The sequence below is a fragment of the Aquila chrysaetos genome, chromosome 1 (assembly GCF_900496995.4).
Source record: "Aquila chrysaetos chrysaetos chromosome 1, bAquChr1.4, whole genome shotgun sequence".
Taxonomy (NCBI): Eukaryota; Metazoa; Chordata; class Aves; order Accipitriformes; family Accipitridae; genus Aquila; species Aquila chrysaetos.
In genome coordinates, this window is record NC_044004.1 from 18,022,951 (window position 1) to 18,047,270 (window position 24,320).

The following is a 24,320-nucleotide window of genomic DNA, read 5'->3' on the forward strand; positions in this document are numbered from 1 at the left end:
CAGGTAATCTTCTAATTCAGTTAAAGAACTGTTCTGCTAAAGTAGGAGCCCCAAAGCAGTGGGACCTGAAGAGTACAAGTCAGGAAGAAAAGACAGCATGATTGCATAGTACTGCATAGTTTTCCTTTCCAGAAGGAAACAAAATAAGAGTTATAGTCATAAGGTGCAGGGAAGAAAGTTACATACTGCAACACTATGTAGGTTGAAATTAGAAAAACCCAGGTCATAAATAATAATAAAAAAAAAAATATCAAGATTAGCCATGGGAAATACCCATTTACAACTTGTACTAACGTCACGGCCAGACTGTCAACTGCAGTTTTCATATTTTGTAACTGCAGCAAAGGATGGACTATGTGCATTAAGTGATCTTTTATTACTTCTGTCAAAGTAAAAAATTAAAAGGGAAATGTATGCTTTCTCCAGAAACATCCAGACTCTCTTAAGTTAGAAAAGATGCCTGTGCAGAATGATGCTGGTGATGTGCAGTGTTAGAACAGTCACGGGGAAAAAAATATTTCACTAACAACTGAGGTTGTTTTCTCTTCCCCCCCTGCAGTGTTCATCACAGTACCCTCCAGCTGTTTTCCTTGGGATACAGCCCTATTGCTCTGGGATATCCAACCTCCAGGGTACAAAGAGTAGTAATTTTTAATTTCAATCTCCAACACCTGCATGAGGGAGGGAGCTCTGGTCCTTGATACCATTTAGTCACTGACTTCCCTGAAAATAGGATTGAGCCATAATACATCCCTGGACAGCTAGGAGACATTAGGGGCTAATAAGTCTTATGATAGATGCACACTATTGATTTACCATGCTAGCTTTTAAAATCTGAATACCAATGGCATTTACCCAGGGATACATATTAAGCAGGTCCATATGGAAATATTTTCCATGCATCAAACCCATGTACTTAGAGTTTTTGCATTGCATAGTTTGTCAAAATCACTCAGATTGATCTCAGGTACATATATATTTATATACACACACATATATAAAAATAGATATAAAGACTTATTGGACTAAAAAGCTTTAAATAAAAACCAAGTGTTCATAGCTCTTCTCCTTTGTTAAATTCTCAAAGTGAAATTTCACTTTGTCCTTGAAATATAGGTTTAGCAGATAAGGGAACTGAAGATCTGATCTAGAGACAAGCCAAATGCCCCTTGGTGCTGCACTTGAAAAGACAGGCCTCTAACCATGCAGAAGTTTGACCTTGTGAGGAAAGATTTGCAGGGACATGAAATCTAGAACTTTCTATTGAGTTCGTATGCATTATGCTATCCCAAGAGAGCTGTTTTGTTAACTATTACAGCCAAGGCACGCAGCTTACTATTTCCTAATGAGCATTTTAATTTCCGTTGAAAAGACCTGCACTTTAGGATGTGGCCCTGCTGCCATATCCTTTCAAATGTATACATTTTACTCATTTAAAAGCTTTGCTTTAATTTCCAAACCTGTCTTACAATAGCAGAAAATTACGTTAAGGTGCTATCCTTGGGAACATTAAAGCCAGGAAGGCATCAAGAGAAAGTCTGAAGATAATACCTTTCAGTGAAAAAGCTCTCCAACACCTGGGCACAGATCCAGCTAAAGAAAGGACAGCCCCGTTACATGTTAGTCTGCTCCTACTGGTATTAAGGACTTTTTTCAAACCGTAAAAGATATATCCCAGCAGAGAATACCCAGTTAACTATCTAATGTTAGAAGAAAGATTTTTTTATATGATCAGATTAGTTAAACAGATTTTTCTGCAAGGGAAAGAACTATTAAAATATGTATTTTTTATGACTGACAATCAGCAGAATGAGTGTTTCATATAAAATCTATTTTCCTTTTGGGACACAATTTGTTCCTGATCTTTCTCCCTAGCAGATCAGTTTCCAAGGAGGCTAAAAATAAATAGCCTCCTTTAAAAACAAAACGGTGACTGAATTAGTATGCTCCTGTGAAACAGCAATTATTTCTGACAGGTGAAAAGGCCATTAGACATGAATTGATTTTCAGAGGTACTGTGAACTCTTAGTCTAGTCGACAGGAGCTGTGTGTGCTCAGCACCTCTGAAAATCAGGGTCAGTCTTGCAAGGTGCTGAATGACCTCAACCCACAGAAAGTTTTCCACACATTTCAGGAACTGGCCTTTAGAAATGAGACAAGAAATCTGTAAGCCCAAATACGTACTGTGAAAATTCTGAAACACAATCTCTGAGCTGTCATGTTGTCTGCTTTAAACGGCATTGAACTTGGCAATATGAGGTCCTGAGAAAGCCACTTAACTTCCCTGTACTGTTTCCACTTTTAGACCTTCTGTGTCTTGTCCTTCTAAATAGTACCAAGACCTGGATTGTTGTCTTCTGCTCATGAATACAGTACCTAACACTACTGGGCTCTAGTATCAGTTGGAACCACTTATTGCTATGAAATGGCTGTTCATAAATATGAGAATTATGAAATATAACTGTGTAGAGAAGGGACTCTAACTTTGCTAAGCCTATGCAGTATCTCAGTGGAAATCCATGACTGAGAATACAGGTGTGTTGGGCTCTTAGTTAGCCCTCCATATTCTTCTAGAGTAAAAATAAATTCTGAAATTGTGATCAAAACATTGAAATCTAATTAATATATGAAAAAGCCAATACAAAACAGGAAAACAGCGATTTGAATGAGAGAGAACAACAAACTACTAACACAGATGAGACGAAAGTTATGCACGGGAGAATGTATAATGAATAAGGTTTTTTTCTAATGTCTTAATTTTCTTTTGTTTTTTTGTGCAGAATCAGTTTAGATCTGCTTCTCAAAGATCTGTGAACACTTGAGGCCAAACATATCTGAATTTTGAGGAAGCTCAGACTGAGGTGTGATTCCAGAACTTTGTGATGTGAGCATCTCTTGTTATGTCATGATTGCCTTCTCTTTCATCTTTTCCGTACATCACCATATATGTCATATGTGCTATGGACAGTTAATTTTATAGTAACAAAAAAAAGCTATGCAAGCAATATCAATATAAATATGCTGGCTGTATTTATGGGTCAAGTTTTCCACCTAAAAAGGGCTTAGAAAATTGACTCTGTTCTGACTGCTGCCAAAGATTCTCTAGTGAAGTCCTTCATTTGTGCTTTATTTCCTGACCGTATAAAGAGAGGTTAACAGCATTTGATTTAAAAAAAAGTATTATGGTGGGACAAAGTTAATGTTTGTAGACAACTTTGGTATTCTCAGACAGCAGGTGGTTTGAACACTGACATGTACTGCTTACTTACATGTCTGCATCTTCAGGGATTTTTACGTGTGGTTGTCCAGTGATGCTCATTGACCTTTTTAGTGTTCTGGTACCATAAATGTAGCTGGAAAACAGCAATGTTTAGCATTATGAGTGCAACAGGATTTTGTTTGGTACAGTGTATTAGATTTTACTCCTTTTTCCATCAGATGGGTAAAGGGAATATATACATTTTTGGTAAGGCATTTAATAAAACAGTGACCAGAATGGTATGGCTAAAATGATGACATTTTCCTAGATTTATGTTTCCTGGATTATAATGGAAAAACTTGGTGCTATGCTTGTGTCTTGGCTTTTGCAACATTCCTCTACAGTCTAGACTAGAAGTATGTCTTCTCCCAAGTACCAATATTTGGAAATTGTCCTAAAATGAAACTCCTTTATCAAATCCTTTTCACCACAGCCCCTAGACAGGAAATACCAACATGGTAAACCTTGATCTGAAACCTTTGGAAAGCTTGACTAAATTCATACTTTGACTCTTTGAAAAGGTCCCTAGAGAGCTGAAATGTATGCATTGAGCATTTAAGACCTATAGCTCACAAAATGAAACTTGACTCCAGACAGGTTTCATTAATTGGGAGAAGTTATGATGATAAGCATTGCTTTACTTTTCTTTCTTCCTAGCAATAGTTTGCTAAGATTACAATGAGCTCTGTCTTAACTGTCGGAGTAAAGAGACTTCATGTTACTAAAGTTTTTACTTTGTATAGTCATAGTGAAACTGTACTAAATAATTTCTGTGAGTGCTTGGAGCATTCTCACAACTGTCACATGGCATAACAGGTCACATGAATCAGTTAAGGTCTGAGATCAGTACAGCGACTGGTATGCCTTCACCTAAGTTCCTGTCAAGCTATGCAGAGCTAGGCTTTTTCAATGAAATGGAGCTTCCATTCATTGAAGGGAGGGCCACAGCGATGGTTTTATTACTGTCATCTATGATGCTCACATTTCATCTGCAAGCTGTCTTTATAAGAAATTGCATTTTGAAAGAAAGAAACCTTATACTTTAAAGATTTGGGACAAAAATACTATATAGCAGTGCTCACTGGTTTTTTTTTGGGGTTTTTTTTTTTTTTTTTTTTTTTTTTTAATTTATTTTTATTTTTATTTATTGTCTTAGTTCATTATCCTGCATATTGTTTGTATTTTGCATTAATACTTATTGGTTAGAGCATGACTGTCTTAAAAGCAGGAGAGAGCTTCTAATTTTTAGATCCGTTTATTGTGAGACATTTTCTTCCCATGATCTAACCCACCTGGTGTTCTGTGTTCATTTTCTTAGACCTTTGCAGTACCAGATTGTGAGAAGCTGCTGATTTTTTTTTTAATCAGTTCCTCAAAGGATTGGATAGGTAGTTGATGGATGCCACTCCTAGGAACCCTTAAGTGTGAACATTATGTGAGAACAAGCAAGAACTAAGGAGAGAAACAAATTCAGAGACATTGCTCTACCTTTTGCTGCTAAACGCTAGATAAAAATGTCTGTATTAATCCTTCAGTTGCTTCCTTAAACTTTTTTAATGTTCTACTTATGGATCTTTTTTTTTTTTGGTCAGAGGTCAAAAATAGACAACTAACGAATTTGATATAGGTACAGCAAACAAACACATTTATACATCTAATGTCTATGATAAAGACGACTAACAGAATTTAACAAATCTTTAAGCAGTCAATAGGTGAATGAGTTTGTCTCCAGCATTCCAGGAATGTTTCACTCCAGAGCTATAAATACCCCAGTCATTGTCCTGCCGTGTAAGAGCCAACCAGGAGCTGCTATATTGTTCTCTTTCTCCCCACCATTGGGGAGCCAGGAGGGGAAACTATGTCAGAAGCTGTCTCAGTGCTGTCAGAGAGCTTCCCTGCTCCTGGTAACTTCTGCTAGTCTGTCCTGATTCACCTCCAATTGTCTTTGAATCACCTGAATGACTTTGATTTCAGTCAGTACTAACTCTAACCTTAACTACCTGTTTGCTCTTGATTATGAACTAGCAAAGCAATAGATATGAAAGGGTACAAAAAATCTCAGATTAAATGAAACATAGGTAGTGCTTTGACCTAGCTCTAACCCTAATGAGATGATAAACAGTCATCAGAAAGTGAAAGAATTGTGGGGCTCTTTTAAGTGAGGTTTTGTGTTTGTGGATTAATATTCCCAGTGAGGTAGACTGGAGTTATTTACAGAAATCTCAGCCAAATAGGTTATTTTCCTCTATGAATAAAGTTGATTTAATTTTAGATATTGCAAGAAGCATTTTGTATTTGTTAATATAATTAGGAGGGTTGATGGACTAATTTATAGGGTTGCATTTTGCTTTCATCTGTAGGAAATGAAAGAAGGAATAGAAATAAGGCAGCGCATTTTAGGTAACAGATGCCTTGCAATATTAAAACAAGAAGCAAAAACATTTAAGCAAAAAATGTCTGATACATTCTGTCCTTCATAATGCAGTTACTTTTTTCCTGGTCTGACTTTGCAAACTGATGCTTTTGTGTGTATTGTGGTTTTCTTAGCATTAACTGATGGATAGGTCAAAAGTTTCTACTATGACTAAAGCCAGAGCCTAAGTTTCAAAGAAGAGTGCTTCCTCACACTCATCAGAGGAAATGGCAGGATACGCTTCCCAGTGCCCAAAGAGCAAAGGTCCTCTTTTTAAAGGAAATGGGTTACACGTTACCTTAGAGCTCCGAGGAAGTTTAGGGAATAAAATTCTCAGTATAAGTAAAATAAATAAACAGGTTAGCTATTTAGAAATACGAAACTCATCCTATGCAGGCAAAAAAGATTAATCGTCACAGAGAATCAGAGTAGTAATGAAGCTAAATATCTGTGGTAGGTATTCACAAGGTATTTTTCCCAAGCTTTCTTCCTTTTGTCACCTCCCCCCAAAATGACTCATTGAATACACATGGAGTTGTACAACTAGTAAAGTCAAACACAATACATTTGTTTTAAGCAGGAAAACTTTATAATGTGTGAGTCTTAATCTTGCTTATTCAGGCTAATCTAATTTTGTACTGGGAATATAAGGCACCTTTATAAAATGAGAAAAACACCCATTGGATGCTTACTGCACAAAGGTGTTCCCTGGCCGAATGGGAATAGGGACTTAACAAATGCTTCTAATTGGAAAATTTCTGCTCCCCAGAGTGACCAGGAAAAATAGGAATGTGTCATAGATGGGGTGGGATGGGCTACACTGCATTCTGGTTACTGTCTACTATGTAGGACCCATAAGAGGTCTCAGGAGCTAAAATATAAGTATAAGCAACTGTGAGATCCTGACCTGAACCCGAGTACAGCAAAGATACTTAAAAATATAATGGTTTCTCCTTCCAGCCTTTGGTCAAACATAGGAATAATTGGAAGTTAAGCTTCTTATATTTCATCTTGGGTTTTCTGAAGTTCAGTCTTCCCTAAAATGGAGAAGGAGGTATTCTATAAGAGCTTTTGTTCTGTGTATCTGCATTGATCATGCCCCTTTTATAGAACTGTAGAGACAGCGGCACATGGGAAGAGAGGTGTTTCTTTTGAGGTAAATCAGGCAGGGGGAGACAGAAAGACATGATTATTAAATCAGGATTCTTTTGAAACTGTATTAAAAATATGGAAATATAGTAAAAAATATTACAGAGTGCTTAAATAAGGTAAAAACCTAGATATGAAGAAAAGGCACAGTTCTTTACATCCACTGCAGGGAAATAATGCAAAGACAGATCTAGTTGAGCCTGGTTGACTAATTGAGAAAACGCAGTTAGGGCATCCTATTTTCCAGAAGAAACATCACACAAGTAATGTGACTAGTATCATCTGTGGCTACTCTTAATTGGTGACCTGTAGTGGCCAGGTCCCCACTTACTTCTGGGTGGGTAGTTTGTGATCAGCCTTGGCAGGTGGGTGGAACAAGGCCCACTCTCATCAGTCTCTGGATTCACAGTGAGTCCTCTTAAATGCTTTACCATTGCTTCCCCTTTTCTGTCAAGTAAAAAGCTGCTTTCAAACTAATGAGGGGTAGGAAAAGAAAAAAAAAAATCTTTCTTGTGGTTACACTGTTCTGTAAGTACCTGTTGTGGGATTTACTCTACATACTCTATATTTTTCCAAGTCCCCCGACATAAGCCTTCATCAGAGATGGAATACAGATCTAGAGGAAGCAATGACTGGCAGAAAAAAGCAGTTGTTCTCCTGTCTGGGAAGAGAAAATATAAAAGTAGTGTCATTGTCCTTCTGGTTGTCACTACATCCATGATATTTAAGTGTTTGTTACTGCTGCCATAAAAACTTCACTCAGGATAAATTTATGAAAATTCTGATTAAATTCACTCACTATTAGCCTTTCTTCTCAACTTTACTAGTGAAAGATATAGCCTCTCTTGACCATGGTCCAAATTCGCTGACAGTAGTGGAAAGAATATTTAGGATTTCAATGGATGTATAATCAAGCTGTTATACTGTCCAGCATATTTTTTCGTATATGCTTTGGTATATATGAAATTTTTTGCCTTCTTTGTTGTTTCCCTGACAACACTTTTCTGTTTGGTTGTTGCTATTAGGATGTTTTATTTAGGTGGCAAATACCTCTATAGCACAAATGTATCACAAGAAGGTGCTCACACAGTGTGCTTTATCCTACTTTAAGTACAGGAGAAATATATGTCATAACACGTAGCAGAAATAATTGCTAGTGAGATTCAATTCTAAGGGTATCATGCATTTAGCCTTTACTATAAATGGATATAATATGGTAGCACATTTTATTGTGAATTAGGTTCACAAGTTCTTTTAATGATACCAGAAGCTAGAGAACCGATTTCTAGCATACTGCTTTGAACATTTACCACGTAGCACGTACTATAGTAGGTTTTCAAGGACATGTTTTAGCTTTCACCTGGTACAGGGAATAAGGGGATTGGAAGGGAATAAGATATCTATAATTTATAACAGGGTTTTCTATTTTTATATAATAGTAATTTAATCCTAGATTAAACTCAATAAATATACAAAACTGTTTCACTGCATTCCATTGCATCAGGATACAAACAATTAATTTTGTCGTTGTGTCCTACACAAAAGAAGAGATTGATTAAAATGTTTTTATTAGTTCATGTGACAAAAAAAAGTGCGTCTCTTTCTACCTAGTATTCTTGGCCGATTTAAAGAAACAATACATCAGCATCAGAAAAAAAAAAAGGAAAATGTAATTCATGTAAAAGTTATTCAGATCAGACTGACGTTTGTTCATATAATAATAAAGTAATACTTTGTCTAATCTACTTATCAACACAGCGTTATCTGACACTTTGATAATAGACTAGTATGACCTTAGAGGTTAGCAATGACATTGCTTTCTGAACATGACAGTCCTTACCATGCCTTTCTGAGCCTGTCTGAAATGTTTTCATTTACATAATAATGTGGGCACAGTGGTTGCAGTATGACAAAATGAAGCTTGCTAGTCTTTAGAAGTCTGAAATCTTACCTGCCGCCTGAAACAGTGTGCCTGCTCTGCTTGCAGTGAAGAGCTTGCCTACAGGATTCCAAACTTGCCCTTTTACATCTGAGACGTGGCAGTTATACCAAAAATGGACACAGGGAAAAAAAGAACACTCTTGCCATATCAAAATCCATTGCTTAAAGCTTAAAAAAAAAAAATTTACTTATTTAAGTAAGTAAACATCTTTGTTATTCTTTCCTGAAATAAAATTTTCTATGGTGAAAAACTTGGAAAAATCAAACATCAAACCAGAATTTTAACTTTGTTACTGCAAATACCTATTTTATTTTCCTCACCATTAGATGTGTGTCTAGAGATGATTCTAGGAGCATATTTTTCAGAAGCAGGTAAATAAAAATTTAAAAGTACAGTAGAAACAGAGTTTTAATAGGTTTTTTGGCAGTTAATGATCAAAATATACATCTCTTGAGATTTTCAAACAGACAAATCTTTTAAAATCACTAAGTTTTGGTTGCCTAACCTGATTAAATGCTTTTGACACTCCTAGATACCTATTCACAACCTTCAGCAGTTAAAAGCATTGGGGAATGTGATTTTTAGACGTGAAAATTTTGAGTGGAACTTAGCATCCTAAGTTGCTTAGTTTATTCCTATCTATTGAAGGTAAAGCATCTGGTAAGTCACAAGTGCTATATATTTTAAGCTAACACTTGAAAATTCTCATGTGTTTTATTTAGGGAAGATAATTTTTCACTGAAACATCATCTTATTTATTTTTATTTTTACAAACTATTAAGTTTCTAAAACACTCAGAATTGTAATTATATTTGAGGGAACAATTTTACCAACAATTAGACAATTTAACAACAATTATTTAGAATACTTTTATCTAAAACTTAAATTTCCTATATATAATTTCACTGTTGGTATAGACAATGTTGGATCCATGCTTCTTTCTTTGTATCTTGCTAAATACTCTCTTTAGTTCAGTTTTTGACTTCTGGGTCTCCAGACAAGACTCATGCAAAGGATCCTATCACTGCTGCCAAAATATTTGGTTCTTTGTAGTCAATTTTGAATACAGTTCAAGATTTCTCTAGAAGTCTGCAAAACATAAATTCATTAATGTATTTTAGCTGACATTTCTGGTTATATTTCTCATTTCCTTTTCTGGATGGCTCAGCTTCCATTAGTTTAGAGCTTCTTTTTCTTAGAATTCTTTTTTTAAATACTTCAATTCTAAACTCTCTTTATATGAGATATAAACCAGCTTTATGTCTCATGTAAAAAGGTTTTGTTCTTTTTATTTTGGCATTAGTTATTAGTTAATCCTATTATTCCTCATCCTAAAATTATACCTTTCTATTCTCCTCTTACTGTAACTCTTCTATGTGACAGTTCAGAGTATTAAAGAATCTGTAGTACCAGCCCTTGTGACCTGTAGGAGAGCTGTGGGAAGCAAACAGGCTCATGATAGCTGTTCCCAGTGAAAAATCCTTCATCGGAACATGTGTTCTGGGTCTGAGAGAGGCTGAAACTCGCAGAAAACTAGGAAGGGAATAATTTAGGAGAAGAAAGTCTCCACTGTAATACATTATGGGGAAGATGTTTACTGACTTGCAAAATCAGCTGCAAGACCTGTTCCCTGCTCTGGCAGGTCTTCAGGTGTTTAGTTTGAGACATCCTCAGAAACAAACTTGCATTGCACCAGCTCTGAAGTTGTGCTCTTCAGCTCTCATTTTTACTTAGGACTGTCTGGCAGGGACAATGTCAGCTATGTCTGGGGGCTAAAGAAAGCACAGTGTGTCTGCCTCATCCAGCCACCTCCTGGCAAGTGTGGCAAATCAGTGTCTTGCTCTTCTGTAGGGGAACTTCTGTGTCATCTGCTACAGCTGCTAGAGTGATGATCCCAGCCTTTCCTTATCCAGAAGGCGATTCAGGGCAACTAAAATGTCATGAATACTTTTCCCACCGAGGCACTGTGTGTGATGTCCAATGGACAGGGAAGATAGCATCACAGAGGAGAGGAGTCCCCTGTCTCAAATGTTGTCCTTTATGCACAGATGTGAGTAGAATTGATGCTGGTGGAAACATTTGGAAATCAGAATGACTGAATTCTGATTTCACAGAATGAATTGGTGAATATTTGTAACTACTTTTTTTTCTATGCCTTATTCTCTCACAAGTGATAGAAAAAGGCTTAAAAATACAAACACATTAAATTAATGAGTATTAACTGTGTTTGTATCCCTTGTTTATTCCCACTTCTTTTTCTTTTCCTGTAGACGATCCAGTTTTTATTTTACTGTAAGATTATGCTTCAGTGATGCCTAGCTCTGAGAAGCAATATATGACCATCAAAGCCACCTGGTGACACCCAGCTTTGATAGAGTTAGATAAGCGTTGGCTTGAGATACATGAGGTACGGTGGCCTGAATTTCTTCCAAAGCAATTACATTTATACTACTAAAGTGGAACCAGTTTCATAGAATGTACGCTCTTAGGGAAAACTAATGAATTTTATTATGTTTCAAGGGGTTTATTGGAAACTAAACTGGTTATAAATGGTACAGGCTAGGCTGTCCATGTAAATCCAAGCAGTTGTATTGAATCAGTGGAGATACATTATTTGATACTGTTACGGAACTGGTTCTATAATTCCATTTGTTAAAAGAAGTACTGGTCTGACTGATTATAACAATTTTATGGCAATATTGTATCAAGTTATAGTTCTGCTCACAGAAGGCTGGACTGATTTATCAGGTTCAGCCCTGAGAAAGCTGCAAATTTAGCTGCTTGTCAGAGGAGGTACAGCTGCCTTCCCTACTGCTTTGTCTTGGCTGGGAGCAGAGGTAGAGTTGTTGAAAACTATTCAAAGGAAAATATTGTTTTTTGTCAAAACCTAATTCTCTTATATCTAGCTAGTGTTGACCATAATTCTTTGATGTGAGAAAGTCAAAACATCTCAGTCTTCTTGCTCCATTTTAAATATGCTTTGCTCTGATTGTGCATTGATTACTTTTGTCAAACATTCTTTTCAAATTTATTGTTTTGATTTTTAGGCCAAATCATATCAGTACATTTAATTGTACATATTTTCATACTTTTTTTCAAATTACCAAATGAATATTTTAACCCCATTCTGCAATGAAACCAACTCAAAATTTTCAAAATAAAATTATTTATATTTTTAAAAGTCCTATGGAACAGTATCTCTATGGGGAATTTCAAGTAGTTTTCCTGATTTGGCAGGAAGTAATTTTTTCGACCTTGGACTTTTCCATGACATTCACTTGTTGAACAGCTGTGACCTAACTTGTCTTTCCAGAACCTAGGAGGTAGGCTTGCACCACAGGGTCAGGGTGGTCCTTCTCATCCAGAAGTACACTGAGCCTACAGCCATATAATAGAAAAAAAAGAAGTTAATTGAGTTTACTGACCCGCAGGGTGACTTTCAATATGTCTTTGAATGGGAAAAATGTCAGTAGAGTAGGCAGCATAGTGATAATGTTATTTTTCTTCATGTAAACCATAATACAAGTTGTTGCCTTGTAATTTTCCCATGAGTAATTTGTACTCTCCATTATATTGGCTGGTTTCAATACTTAAAGCGAAGTATATAATATACAAGTCATAAGCCAGCTTTTGAAAGGTCTGCAAAAAGCACATTTTATAAGATCAGACTTTATATTTGTGTGTGCCTAATTTTGTTGTTAAACAGGAGATTTTGCTTAAAGGAGATTTATTTTTTTACAGTGATCTAAGGTATGTTTTCTAAGTTACTTAGTTCATCTGCTTTGAAACAACTCACATCTAAAGCAGTAAATTTTGAATTAATATGACATCTAATTCTCAGATTGACAATTAATTTTCATTCAATGAGAGTGGTCTTTGTTCCTTCTAGACTAGAATATTCTTCCCTCTTCATTTACTATTTCTGGAACAAAACTTGTACTTTTAAGGACAAGTTTTACTCCAGGTGAATTTCAAGAATTAATTAATTCTAATCCTGAAACTAATGTCTCTATAAGAAAAAAAGTTTAGGCTGATTTTAATTACTGTCATCAGTTTCCAGGACAGTAGCTGTCATGAAGGTTTTGGCTGCATTAAAGCTTCCACTATTGTTTAAGTCACATATAGATTATGGGGCCAAGTGAAAATTTAACAGAGCAGTATTGGTGATCTGGTTTTGCAAAAAGCTATGTTATCTGATGGGGAGAAAGGCAGATTAAGTATATCTAATAAAAAGGGAAAGAAAGAAGGAAAGGATGAGAAAGATTAGATTAAAGATTGCCTTGATAACATTTTTGGGGACTTCAATTAAATCATTGCAGCAGGTCTTAAGTCAACAAAACTTTTAGTGGTTTACCTTGACTACAGGATGTGTATCACCATCTGTTACTGTTAGAAACAAGTAAAAATAAATTACATTTTTATATGAATTTTAAAGTATTGTAAACAAGTCCCTCAAATTTCTGATGGTCTGAGTTAAACGAATATGGTAATAACAAACATATATATGTATGTAATATACTTACACAGTTTTTGATGTTTGTGTGTATGTGTGTTCATATATACATACGCAAACACACACAGACACACATGCACATGCTCGTATGTCTCTGTGTGTGTATATATATATCTATATGTCCTAGGAGCTGCTAACCTATTAGTTCAGTTGGAAGTGTGTGGTGCTTTCAAAGTTTTTAAACACTTTAAACAAACTTCATCTTACATTTCTAATGTCATGTTTCTCATGAAAGCAATTAATTCTTTAATTTTATCCTCTCTTATTCATGGAGGCAGATAAGAAGAAACCTGTGCTGATTTCCTACAGGGATGACTATAAGGAACAAACAAAACTACTATTGCTCTATTAACCTGAAGATTATGAGGGGATTCATACCAAAGAGCTGCTGGTGAATTAAGTTTATAACTACCTATATTAATCTTAAAATTAATAAATTATCATCATACTGAATTGCAGCCAATCTTGTCTTCTGTCTCCTTCAATACTCTTGCATACATGTAGCTTAAGAAAGCATTCCATGTAGATAAACAATTGCATGAAACTACCTTTTTATGATCCCTTGGAGGTAAAAGAAAAGACAGTTTAGAATAATATAATTTATTTGAGGTAGATAGAGCAGGTAAGTTGACTGGAGCCCATAATGCTGACGTATAAAAACATACTTTCATCTTTTGATGTTAAGAGAGGGTCTAAAACTACCTTAAAAATAACAGTGAAGGATTATGGCTTCCTATCATGCCAAAATTGCCCTTCCACTTTCTTCCCAGTTTTCTTTCACTAGTTGAATAGTGAATAGGAGATGTATTATAATCACTCAGCAAAATAACATGTTTGATTTTGAATGTTAAAACTTAACATTTTCCCTGCTGACCCTATTAATGAAAAAATCTGTCACTGGGGAAAACTGAAACCGATTACTTCTTACCTGAAGTACATAGACTACTAGCAGAACCATTTTTAAACAGTAGCTGAGAAGAAATCTCTGTAAAAATGTAGTGTTCAGTACTGATCCTAAAACTGGCACGGGTGATCCAACTGTAGATTCTCTACCTATTTACCAAACATGAACAGAGCAGGTAGACATTTTATTTATGAAATGGAAAGGACAGGCTATGCTAAAAGAAAAAAAAAAAAGATTAAAAAAGATCTTTTTTGGATAAGATAGTGATCTAGACAGAGAAAATACAATAGAACTAAGTTGTCTGGATTTTAATGAAGCATTTTTTATGGTCATACATAGGAAATTCACAGTCAACTGCGTAACGTACCAGAGGTTTAAAGCAAGTAGACATCATTTTAGGACAATCTAGTTTCGTTAGTCACCTTGGCAGAAAAGGAAGAAGAGTTCTATTAAAATATGTTGTGACAAGTATTTGGGAATCAATATAGAAAAGAATTTGAGAAGAGCTGAACGTGCTTGCAGATTAGAACAATAGGAATAAATAAAATACATGAAATACAAATGAATGATTAACTTAGGACTTCTGGTGTTTCACTTTCTTTTGAAGGGAATCTGGATTCTGAAATCAAATTCTTGAACAAGGCAACAAATTTTAGTGAGATTAGTACTCTTAGGAGCTAAGATGGAGAATTGCACCTATGTGACACAGGAGAGAAACCTCAATATGAGTGAACAGTGTGCTGCTGCAGCAAAGAAAGCCAACATGATGCTGGCTTGCATCAACAAGATGTGGACAGGCTGGACAGGGTCCAGAGGAGGGCCACAAAGATGATCAAAGGACTGGGAAGTCTGCCATATGAGGAAAGGCTGAGACAACTGAGTTTGTTCAGCCTTGAGAAAAGAAGACTTAGGAGACACCTTATCACCATATTCCAATATTTAAAAGGTAACTACAAAGAAGATGGGGACTCCCTTTTTACAAGAAATCACATGGAAAAGACAAGGGGTAATGGGTACAAGTTACTCCTCGGGACATTCCAATTGGACACAAGAGGAAAATTTTTCACAATGAGAACAATCAGCCATTGGAACAGTCTCCCCAGGGAAGTGGTGGATTCCCCAACATTGGACACTTTTAAGATTCAGCTGGACAGGGTGCTGGGCCATCTTGTCTAGATGGTGCTTTTGCCAAGAAAGGTTGGACCAGGTGATCCTTGAGGTCCCTTCCAACCTGGTATTCTATGATTCTATGATTTATGGTATTAATAAGAAATGTGATATAAATGTCAGGAAGGCTAATGTGGTTTGTATATGTATCCTGGAAGGTAATCCCAACAGGTCAGTGTTAATGTCATTGTACAGAGGCCCTACAGGTAGAGGAAGATCTACTTTTAAATTTTTCTCAGACATTTTGTGAAGGTGAACATAGAAAGTGTATAGTAGTAGATTTTGCCTGGCATTCTTGAATTTTGTGAAATGTGATCTTTGAGTTTGCTGCAATCGCCTGGGAAGTAGTCTCACTACAGCTGAGAAATGGACTTAGTGAGTCCTGAGAGTCTTTTATTAGTTGCTGTTTCTAAGTAAATTCAAATTGAAAAGATGAGGCTGAGTAACTGAAGATGGGAAAACCAAACTTGATTTCTCCACCCCAGATATGTATGTGTGAATTAAAATCCATAAGACTCTGTGACTCTGAAAAGTTTAAGCACTGAGACGCAAGAAATATATCCATTTATAGTTTTGAAGGAACAGCACAGAATGTCAATAACGCTACAGCTTAGGTATGAAGTTCTAAGTTTGCTACAGCACTCAGTAAATTTTTTTTCCAAGCAGTTTGGAGTAGTAGCATTGATCTAGTCTATATAGACTATGCAAGATAATTTAATCTTGAATTCTTATAATTGACATCAATTACTTCCCTCATTGCTTGGAAATATGCAGCTGTACTTTCCATGTAGATATATGCTATCATACACAAAATACTGAGGAAATGATAAAGAGTGGAACCTCTGATTGAAAGACCAGACACCCCAGCTGAAATATGTTATATTTATTCACAGTTTGGGTGCCAGACTCTCTGTTGTGTCACCTGAACCCTGACCTAGAGTGACCAAACACTAGTCATGCAAGAAAAGTCTTTTATCTCCCCAGCTTCTTCAGTCCTTTGAACAAATGTTGTCAATTATGTCATTTAAATATGATGGGCATGGTGAGTAATTGCCTGCTAAGACTAGTCTTTAAGGTGAGAAATAGTCATCTCTGAACTCAGAAGACAGAAAATGAGACTCCCAGTCCCAATCTCCTTTAATTTACAATGTTCTTTATTCCCCCCCTCCCCGCCTCCAGAAGGGCTTTCAGCTACATTATCAGGACATGCACACTTCTGGTAGTGAAAGGTCACTGATTAATTCACTCTACAACACAGTGCTTTGTGAACTTTTCAGATGTAAATTCTGTTGTAACGCTTGTTGGCGAACATGTAACTGGAAAACACAAGCCTGTTCCAACCTAAACCATCAATGCAAAAGGACAAAAAAGAAGGATTCTTTCAAGAAGCATCACTAATTAGGTGAATGAAATTAATCAGCAAAGGCCCTGATCTGCAAAGCTGCTTTGCTCCTAACATGCTGAAGAGCTTCCACTCAGCAGTTCTCAGTGAATCATGTTTTTCTAAGTACAAGAATTGCAACTTGTGCTCACAATCAGAATTATTTCGGTTTTATGAAAGGCAAACAAAGAAAAAAAGGAGAAAAAAGTCTGCTGATGAAAACTAACATGTGCAACTGTACTCGTCTCATAGGTGTTGGCTTTAATTGCCTTGTCCCGTTTTTTTGGGGGCGGCAGATTGCAACAGTAATGTTTTGCATTTAAAAGGCAATATACTGAAAATATTTGCTGAACTTTCAATTCTGGACAGATGCATGATAGACTCTTTTGTGCAGGTCATATCACATTAAACCCAAATGTTTTTAAGCTTCCCCAGACCAATGTAGTTTCTCTTTTCTGACCTCTTCATCATATTTCTGGGTACAGACTCTTAATTTAAAACCAGGACAGGGACATTTTAATTTCTAGTAAATATCTCGAAAGATAAGTGCTGGATCAAGCATGTAATATATTTCAAGAACAGCACCAAAATTACAATTTTTTTCCTTAGACAGCACAGGAAATAAACAGAACCTAGATAAATCAATAAAGCACCTCTGTGTAATTCCCTTCATCAGTTTCCTTGCTTCTCAGTGTCCTACAGCATTTGGGTCTGTGTCATTTCAGAATTCCAAGTGAAGTCTTCTGCAAAGAAAGTGTATCTAGATTACAGGCAGGGCTAGGTTTTTAATCATGTTTAGATAACTAAAGAGATAAGAAAATTAGAAGACTATTTACCTTAAAAAAGGTTAGTTTAATTCCTTCCTTCTCAGCTGAAGTCTAATCACATGATTAAAACCATGATGATGGCATACAAATGCTGTTCTCAAACACTTTAGGCCAAGGGCTATACATGGGACTAAGATTACAGAAAGATGATCATAATTGTACAATCTTCTGGATAGAATTCAAATGCTGTATGAACTGTACAGTTTCACTGATCTGGCACACACAGTGTCTCTTCTGCTTTTCTATTCCACATAAGACAGGACTTAAACTCATGCAGGAGGAGTTCTTATAGAGTCCCACGAAAATTGCTTTGAAGAACACTTTCTGGTGAACAGATCCTGCCCCAGTGATCAGGGAGAAAAAAGCTCCTGTACTGAGGACATACCTGATTCAGCATGGAAAATGAAAGGAGGAATTTACAAAGGAATAGAGCTGTTTCATGTATTAGACTGTATATGTCTGTATTGACTTGCAGGAGATGTCTACACACACACGACAGTAAAAATTTAAAATATATGAATGCGCAACGGAATCTCTAGACTCAGTTTAATGTGGTTCCTAAAAAACAGTTAAACAACTGATGGTTGTCTTTTCTGCAGTTGAAGCTCAGTGATTTCATTAGTTTGAATTAATGTTTTTTGAAACTATACAATTACTATCTTGTTAAACCACTGAAGATTTTTCATGAAATCAACATGACCTTTTATTTCCTCCTTTTGTGGCAAGCATGTTTGCATCTTATCATAGACGAAATTCTAAAGGGTAGAGAAGCTGTTTTGGCATATAAATGAGTAGCCAGTAGAAAGGGGCTTGGATCCTCTGAATCTTTATTTTATACTGCAACAATGTAAATGCATTTTAATTAATTGGATTAATCAGAAGTTAGGTTTAGGGCAGCTAGTTCAATGTTTTTCACTGGTCATGATAAGTCAATTTATAACTTTTGTTTGTGAGTGGGTTTTTTGCATTAAAATTCGTGGATTTAAGAGCGGGGAGAGAGCTGTGATACAGGATGAAAGAAAGGATTTCAGACTAACACAGCATTTGTTTAGTGCTGAAAGGCATTAGCTGCTAATGGGCAAAAATGGTGGGACCTGATAAGTAAAGATGGGCATTAAAAAACAGCTACAACATCAGCCACGTTCATGTGATGTTCCAAAAATCCCAGCACATCTTCACCGCACCAAGGCCATGGGACATTGAGGTATGGGTGAACTTTCGACTTCTAGGAACAAAGAAAGATTAAAAGAAATAAAGTGGTTCTTATTTTTAGAATAGATACTATTCTTTATGTTAAATTATTATACCTGAAGTCTCTGAAATTAGAAGTACTTTCCAGTTTATAAGTATGTAGCTAAGTAATTTGCATGTGAGCAAGCAGGAATCTCCCACCTCTCTTTTCATGCTGGTGACCAGCTTCCTCATTTCTGTGTTGCAGGAGTCTTTACTTTAGACATTATTCTGTTATGTTACATTGACTTCAAAATATGTCTTTAAAAACCGCAATGTAATATCCAGCACCTGCAAAATATTGTGAAGTATTAGGAACAGTTGTAATGAAAACTGACTGCAAGCGTCATAACAACAGGTGACATTATTCATAACCTAAAGTTATAACAAGGTTATGATGTAAACTCAGTGATCATAGATGAAATAAGCCAGCTACAAATGTGAAAATATCCTGAACTTTAGAAGTAATACAACCAAATATAATAAATCTTGCCTGCAAATGTAATAAGGCCCTTAACTGAAATGTAATAAAATCTATCAACAGCTGCAATGTATATGGAACATATTATATAGCTTTACCATGAATTATACCCCCTGCTGTTTATGGACTCCACAATGTCATGCTTTGTCTTCTTCCAGAAAATCAAGTGCTATGGGACTAAGTGTTTTCCAATTTATATTAAGTATGACAGTGTGTTAATACAAAAATGTTGAGGGTGAAAATGAAATTTTGAATCCAGATGTGCTCCTTCGTCATCCTGCTAGCATAAGAGAAAGGATGTGGTCTACCACATGTGGCTCAAACACTTCCTCAGCTAGACAAGGTAGGAACCAAAATGGATGTTCTGGGTAACTAATACGTTCCTCTACTGCTAGCAATATAAATACATACAAAAAGAAAGAAGGAATTTTGATGAGTGATGTGGCAGGGGGAAAGTTCAATCTGCCTGATCTTTATGTGCATCTCTTTTTTGGCTTCTGAAATTTCATTTGAGGACAATATATATCATCTCCTAGCAAGCGCCAGTTGTGACTTCTTTACTGGACTACTATCCCAAGAAATGAACAGGAAGGACTGATGTGCTGTGGCTGACTGGTTGCCATCTGTTTGTGATAATCTCATGCACCTCTACAGTTCCTGAAATGACAAAACACCCAGTGCTGTAACTCAGAGGAAACCTAGAGGGTTCTACATTAAAATATCAAAGGGAAGCTTTTGATGGTTTCTTTCTATGTGGAGGTTACCTGATCTTCAGTAGTGCTAAATCCTTTGCTATAGAGACTTACCTCTGGATGTCATGATGATTTTACACCAGCCCATTCCAAACAAGAATGTCTCCATTGAGAATGCAATATACACAAATAAAACACTATATGATTCCAAAAGCTGTTTATATTGTGCCATCTCCAGCCATGCCACTGTCCCTGATTTTCTTTCTGTCACTTTGCGTTATGCATACTAATATGTTGTCGTATGAAAGCAAAATGTTAAATGTAGTCTACTGACACTTCCAGTAGCACACAGCTCACTACGAATTTCACAATAAATAAGCCTAACAGTGTTATCTCTTAAAAACAAGTTATTAGAGAGCACTTTTGGTAGAACTTAAGGGTGGATTAAAGTATCTTGCATATCCCAAGAAGGAATTAATACCTGCAATATCTATCTTTTAAGGTTGTTGTAAAGAATATTGCTGCAGCTCTGTAAGTACAGAGGGACAAATGAAGATATTAGGTAAAATTTGAACTATGAACTTCTACAGGACATTTTCTTTTTTAAACAAAATAATTATGGGCCTGAATCTCATTAGGCACCTCTGTATATATATTAAGGTGTTTATGTAAGTCCCCACTGGATCTCAGTAGGTAGAATTTGAAATTAGGAAAATAAAATAAAATTATGTTACGTTATTGTAGAGAAGAAACAGTAAAAATGACTATTCAGAAATTTACAAAAAGGAAAATGATAGGAAAATTAAGAAAAGTAATTTGTTTTATATTTTTAAAGTTAATATCATGGTTACTTGCAACAAAAGGAGATAAAACATTTTCAGTCGTTTTATGTTTTTTAAGTTGATAGTGCCCTTTAAAGGTTGTCATTACCATAGGTCTTGCTTTCATTTGAAGATCCATCTGGATTTAATAACCATTTTAAATTTTATTGTATTTTGATTTCCAATTTGGAGTTGTGGAAGACAAATGACTACTTTAAATAGCCCGTGTCTATTTATTTCACAAATGGTATTCCAAAATAACTCTAAATCATTTGTGAGCAAGTCACATACAGTACACTGGTTATTTGGATAGTATTTCAATGAAATTTACTCAATGCTTTCAGTATAGTTCTTAATTTTTAACATATTTTTAACTCTCAAACATTTAGGTGGTATGAGATAGGGCTGAGAAGATAGGTGGTGGTTTTTTTTATAACTGAAACAGACAGAATTATCCTTGCACAAAGACTGGTGGACACATGAGCTCAGTGAAATCATCTATCAAAAGTTCAAATTCAAACGTCATGTCTATCACTACTGCTCTAGGATTCTTCTAACTTTATTGCTCAACATAGATGTGTCCTGTGTGAGTTGTCATGATTGCAGTCACATTTTACCTTTCTGGTTAATACTTGACTAACAAAGGACTTGGTGCTCTGAAAGAACAGTGATCTAAACTTCACAGCCTTTTTGGGATATAATCCAGGTATTATTAAACTCATTTTGTAGATGACATTGATTAATGCACAGAGAGTAAAGACCATGAAACAAAATCCACTGAAACCTTTAGATCAGTGACTAATCATTTCCCAAAGACACTGATCAGCACGTTGAAAATGCTAAAAATGGCATCCAGAAATGTTGATTTCAGTATCCCATATTCCAGTAATAAAATTTCTTTGGATTAATTTTGCAATTACAATTCACTGTATTCAGGAGCAATGGCACACCTTAAACAGTGTAGAGCATGGGTGGGAAAAGGGGGCTGCCTCTAGTAATGGTCTGATACAAAATATTCCCTCCTGGAACAGAACGGGAGCTCCAAAGGCACTGCAATTCCAGGAATATATTTATTTTCTTCCAGTCCAAAAAAAAAAGAAAAAGCACAGCTGCACCAAGCGCAATGCGCTCCAGAAGTTCAGGGGTGTCCTCATGAGATGTCGCTTTTTCCTAGAGCTCTTTGGGGAGGTGTAACTACTCACCACTCCTCACTCCCAGCTGACATGAAACATAGTGGAGCATTAAATGAATGCACAGCACTGACATTTCAAACCTTCTTTGTGCCAGAAAATGGAACACCTGCACTGGACAATAGGAAGTGGACGATTAGAGTCAAGCAAATTTGTCAATTTTTAAGCATGACACTTTACTCCAGATCCTACAAATGAAAGCCATAAATGAAAGACTATGGCAGTGAAAATCCCTCCAAAACTTATGTGTATGCAACAACTTAGTTATACTCTTTAGTCACCTGTTTTTTTGATTAATATGTTGGGGTGTTTTTACTGAGGTGAAAATATGAAAGAATTTGAAAACTCATACCACTTAAAGCTCCTCCTAAAGATAAATGATACTTAAATACATCCAAAGGAGAGAGATTATGAAAATTCCCTTATGGCAGAGTTTCTATATCTACTGTCAATAGTAATTGTTGAAGTATTATGATTCAACATTTAAATTTAAACCAGGAATCCCCAAACACTTATAACAACAAAGAATAACCTGACAATGAAACTTGGTTAGTATCCTTGTCAAAGAATAACACCTAAAATGTAAATTTTACCGCACAAGTTCAGTGAAGGGATGATAATGGCAATCTAATAATGAATTGTTGTAGTAAGCATGGGGTTTTATTAACTTAACTGACATTCGCTGGAGACCAATTTCAGCACAACATGCCATTCCATTAGGTTCTTCTTTGTTTCTTATTCTTAAGGTTACAATGTGTGGATGTCTGTAGCGTGGTGATAATATGAAATTCTTCAATATAGGAAAAGTTTTTTTGATACATTTCAGTTTTGCAATTATAAAAAAAAATGGGAACTGTCTTTTGCTCCTAACTGGAAAGCTGTTATTATCACTAAGTTAAGCAGATACTTGCTATAGCTGCTGTGATCTAGAGCAATTCTGAAACATTTCTGATTTGTATTATTTTTAAGGATTTATATTTGTCAAATCCAGTTGGAACCTTATAGGAAATTAATTTTACACTTTGTTCCTTGGGATCATAGTAGTGACTTCTTTTGCTTTTAACAGGTGGCACTATATTATAGATAGAACTTGTAATGTGGAAAGGCAAAGATCTTTCTAAATTTCTTATAGTATTGTTAGTGTATGATCATATTTCAGAAGGATAGTGCTAGTACTGTCATGTGTGAGTGGCACACTACGCATAAATACTCAGGTATGGTGTATCACCTGATGGCAGGTGATTTCTTCTTTCCCTTGCTCTGGTAGTGACTCTTACAATGTACCAAGGTACTCTTCTCTGCCATTAATTAATCCTTTATATTTAAATTTATGTGTGTATATGTATTTATATGTATATGTATGCATATATATGTATGTGTATGTAAATATGCACAGCAATACTTACACACCACTGCATATATATCCAAGTACATTTACATGTTGTTGCTATGGCAGAATCCTGCTAACATCTGAGAAATAAAAAAATAAATACCACCAGAGGTCTCACAAGCTATTTTATTTTTGATGTCAACAGCTGTCTAAACCAATGAGCACTGAGACTTACACCTATCCTGGGATTCAATCTCCCATGTTTTTAATGTTTCTGTGCAGACATCAAGGTGTCCAGACACCAAGGTAAGGGTGCATTATCCCTTCTTCTGACACAAGAATCTCATTTCAATATTACTATCATTTTTCTGCAGAGTAAAAGTGTTCATTCTCAGCCCAGAGAGTTTAAATCTCTGTGGAAAAGCAATTGCTGCCTCGAGTTTAGATGTGCTTTAAATGTAATATACTTAACATAGGTTTATAGCCTATATATTGTGTGTGCTTGCTTACAAGCTTATGGACACAGAATATAGTCCTGTAATCTGTTCAAAGATGGACATGGGTGTAGGTACATAAGTTGCCTAAATTAAACAACCTTTTTAAAAAAGGTATTCAGATGACATACCACCTCCTCTTTTATGAACTGCATATGTATTTCATTGCTCAGGTCAGCCACCTCTGCCTTAAGAAATAATTCTGATCACAGAGATTTTCTGTGGCAGAGAGCTTGCTGCCTCTCTAAATCCCTCTTAGGGATGCCTGTGTAGAAATAGGCTGGCAGCAAAAATGCAAACAATACAGTGTATTGACCATATGCTGAAAATTAGGAACAAGCAAGACTGTACTTAAGAGAATGACACTGTTGTAAAAATAAAGGCCTTAGCAGCTGGGTTTGAGAGAGAAAAGGCAAGAAAAAAGAATCCAAAATCAGATAGACTGACAGAACTGACTGCATATACGCACAGATCAACACTGGTCATAAAACCCTTTCTTCAGGGCATAACGTGGGAAAGTCTGAGAG

General features: G+C 35.9%; 1 long non-coding RNA gene across 6 annotated transcripts in view; it reads left to right on the forward strand.

Annotated features, from left to right (window-relative positions):
- LOC115342517 overlaps nucleotides 1-13,729 on the forward strand; it is an 87,669-nt gene extending 73,940 nt beyond the window's left edge. For all 6 annotated transcript variants that reach the window (XR_003923796.2, XR_003923797.2, XR_003923805.2 and 3 more), the window contains 2 exons: nucleotides 2,781-2,884; nucleotides 13,555-13,729. This is a non-coding gene — a long non-coding RNA (uncharacterized LOC115342517). The remainder of the gene's footprint in view (nucleotides 1-2,780; nucleotides 2,885-13,554) is intronic.
- The last annotated feature ends 10,591 nt before the right edge of the window (nucleotides 13,730-24,320 follow it).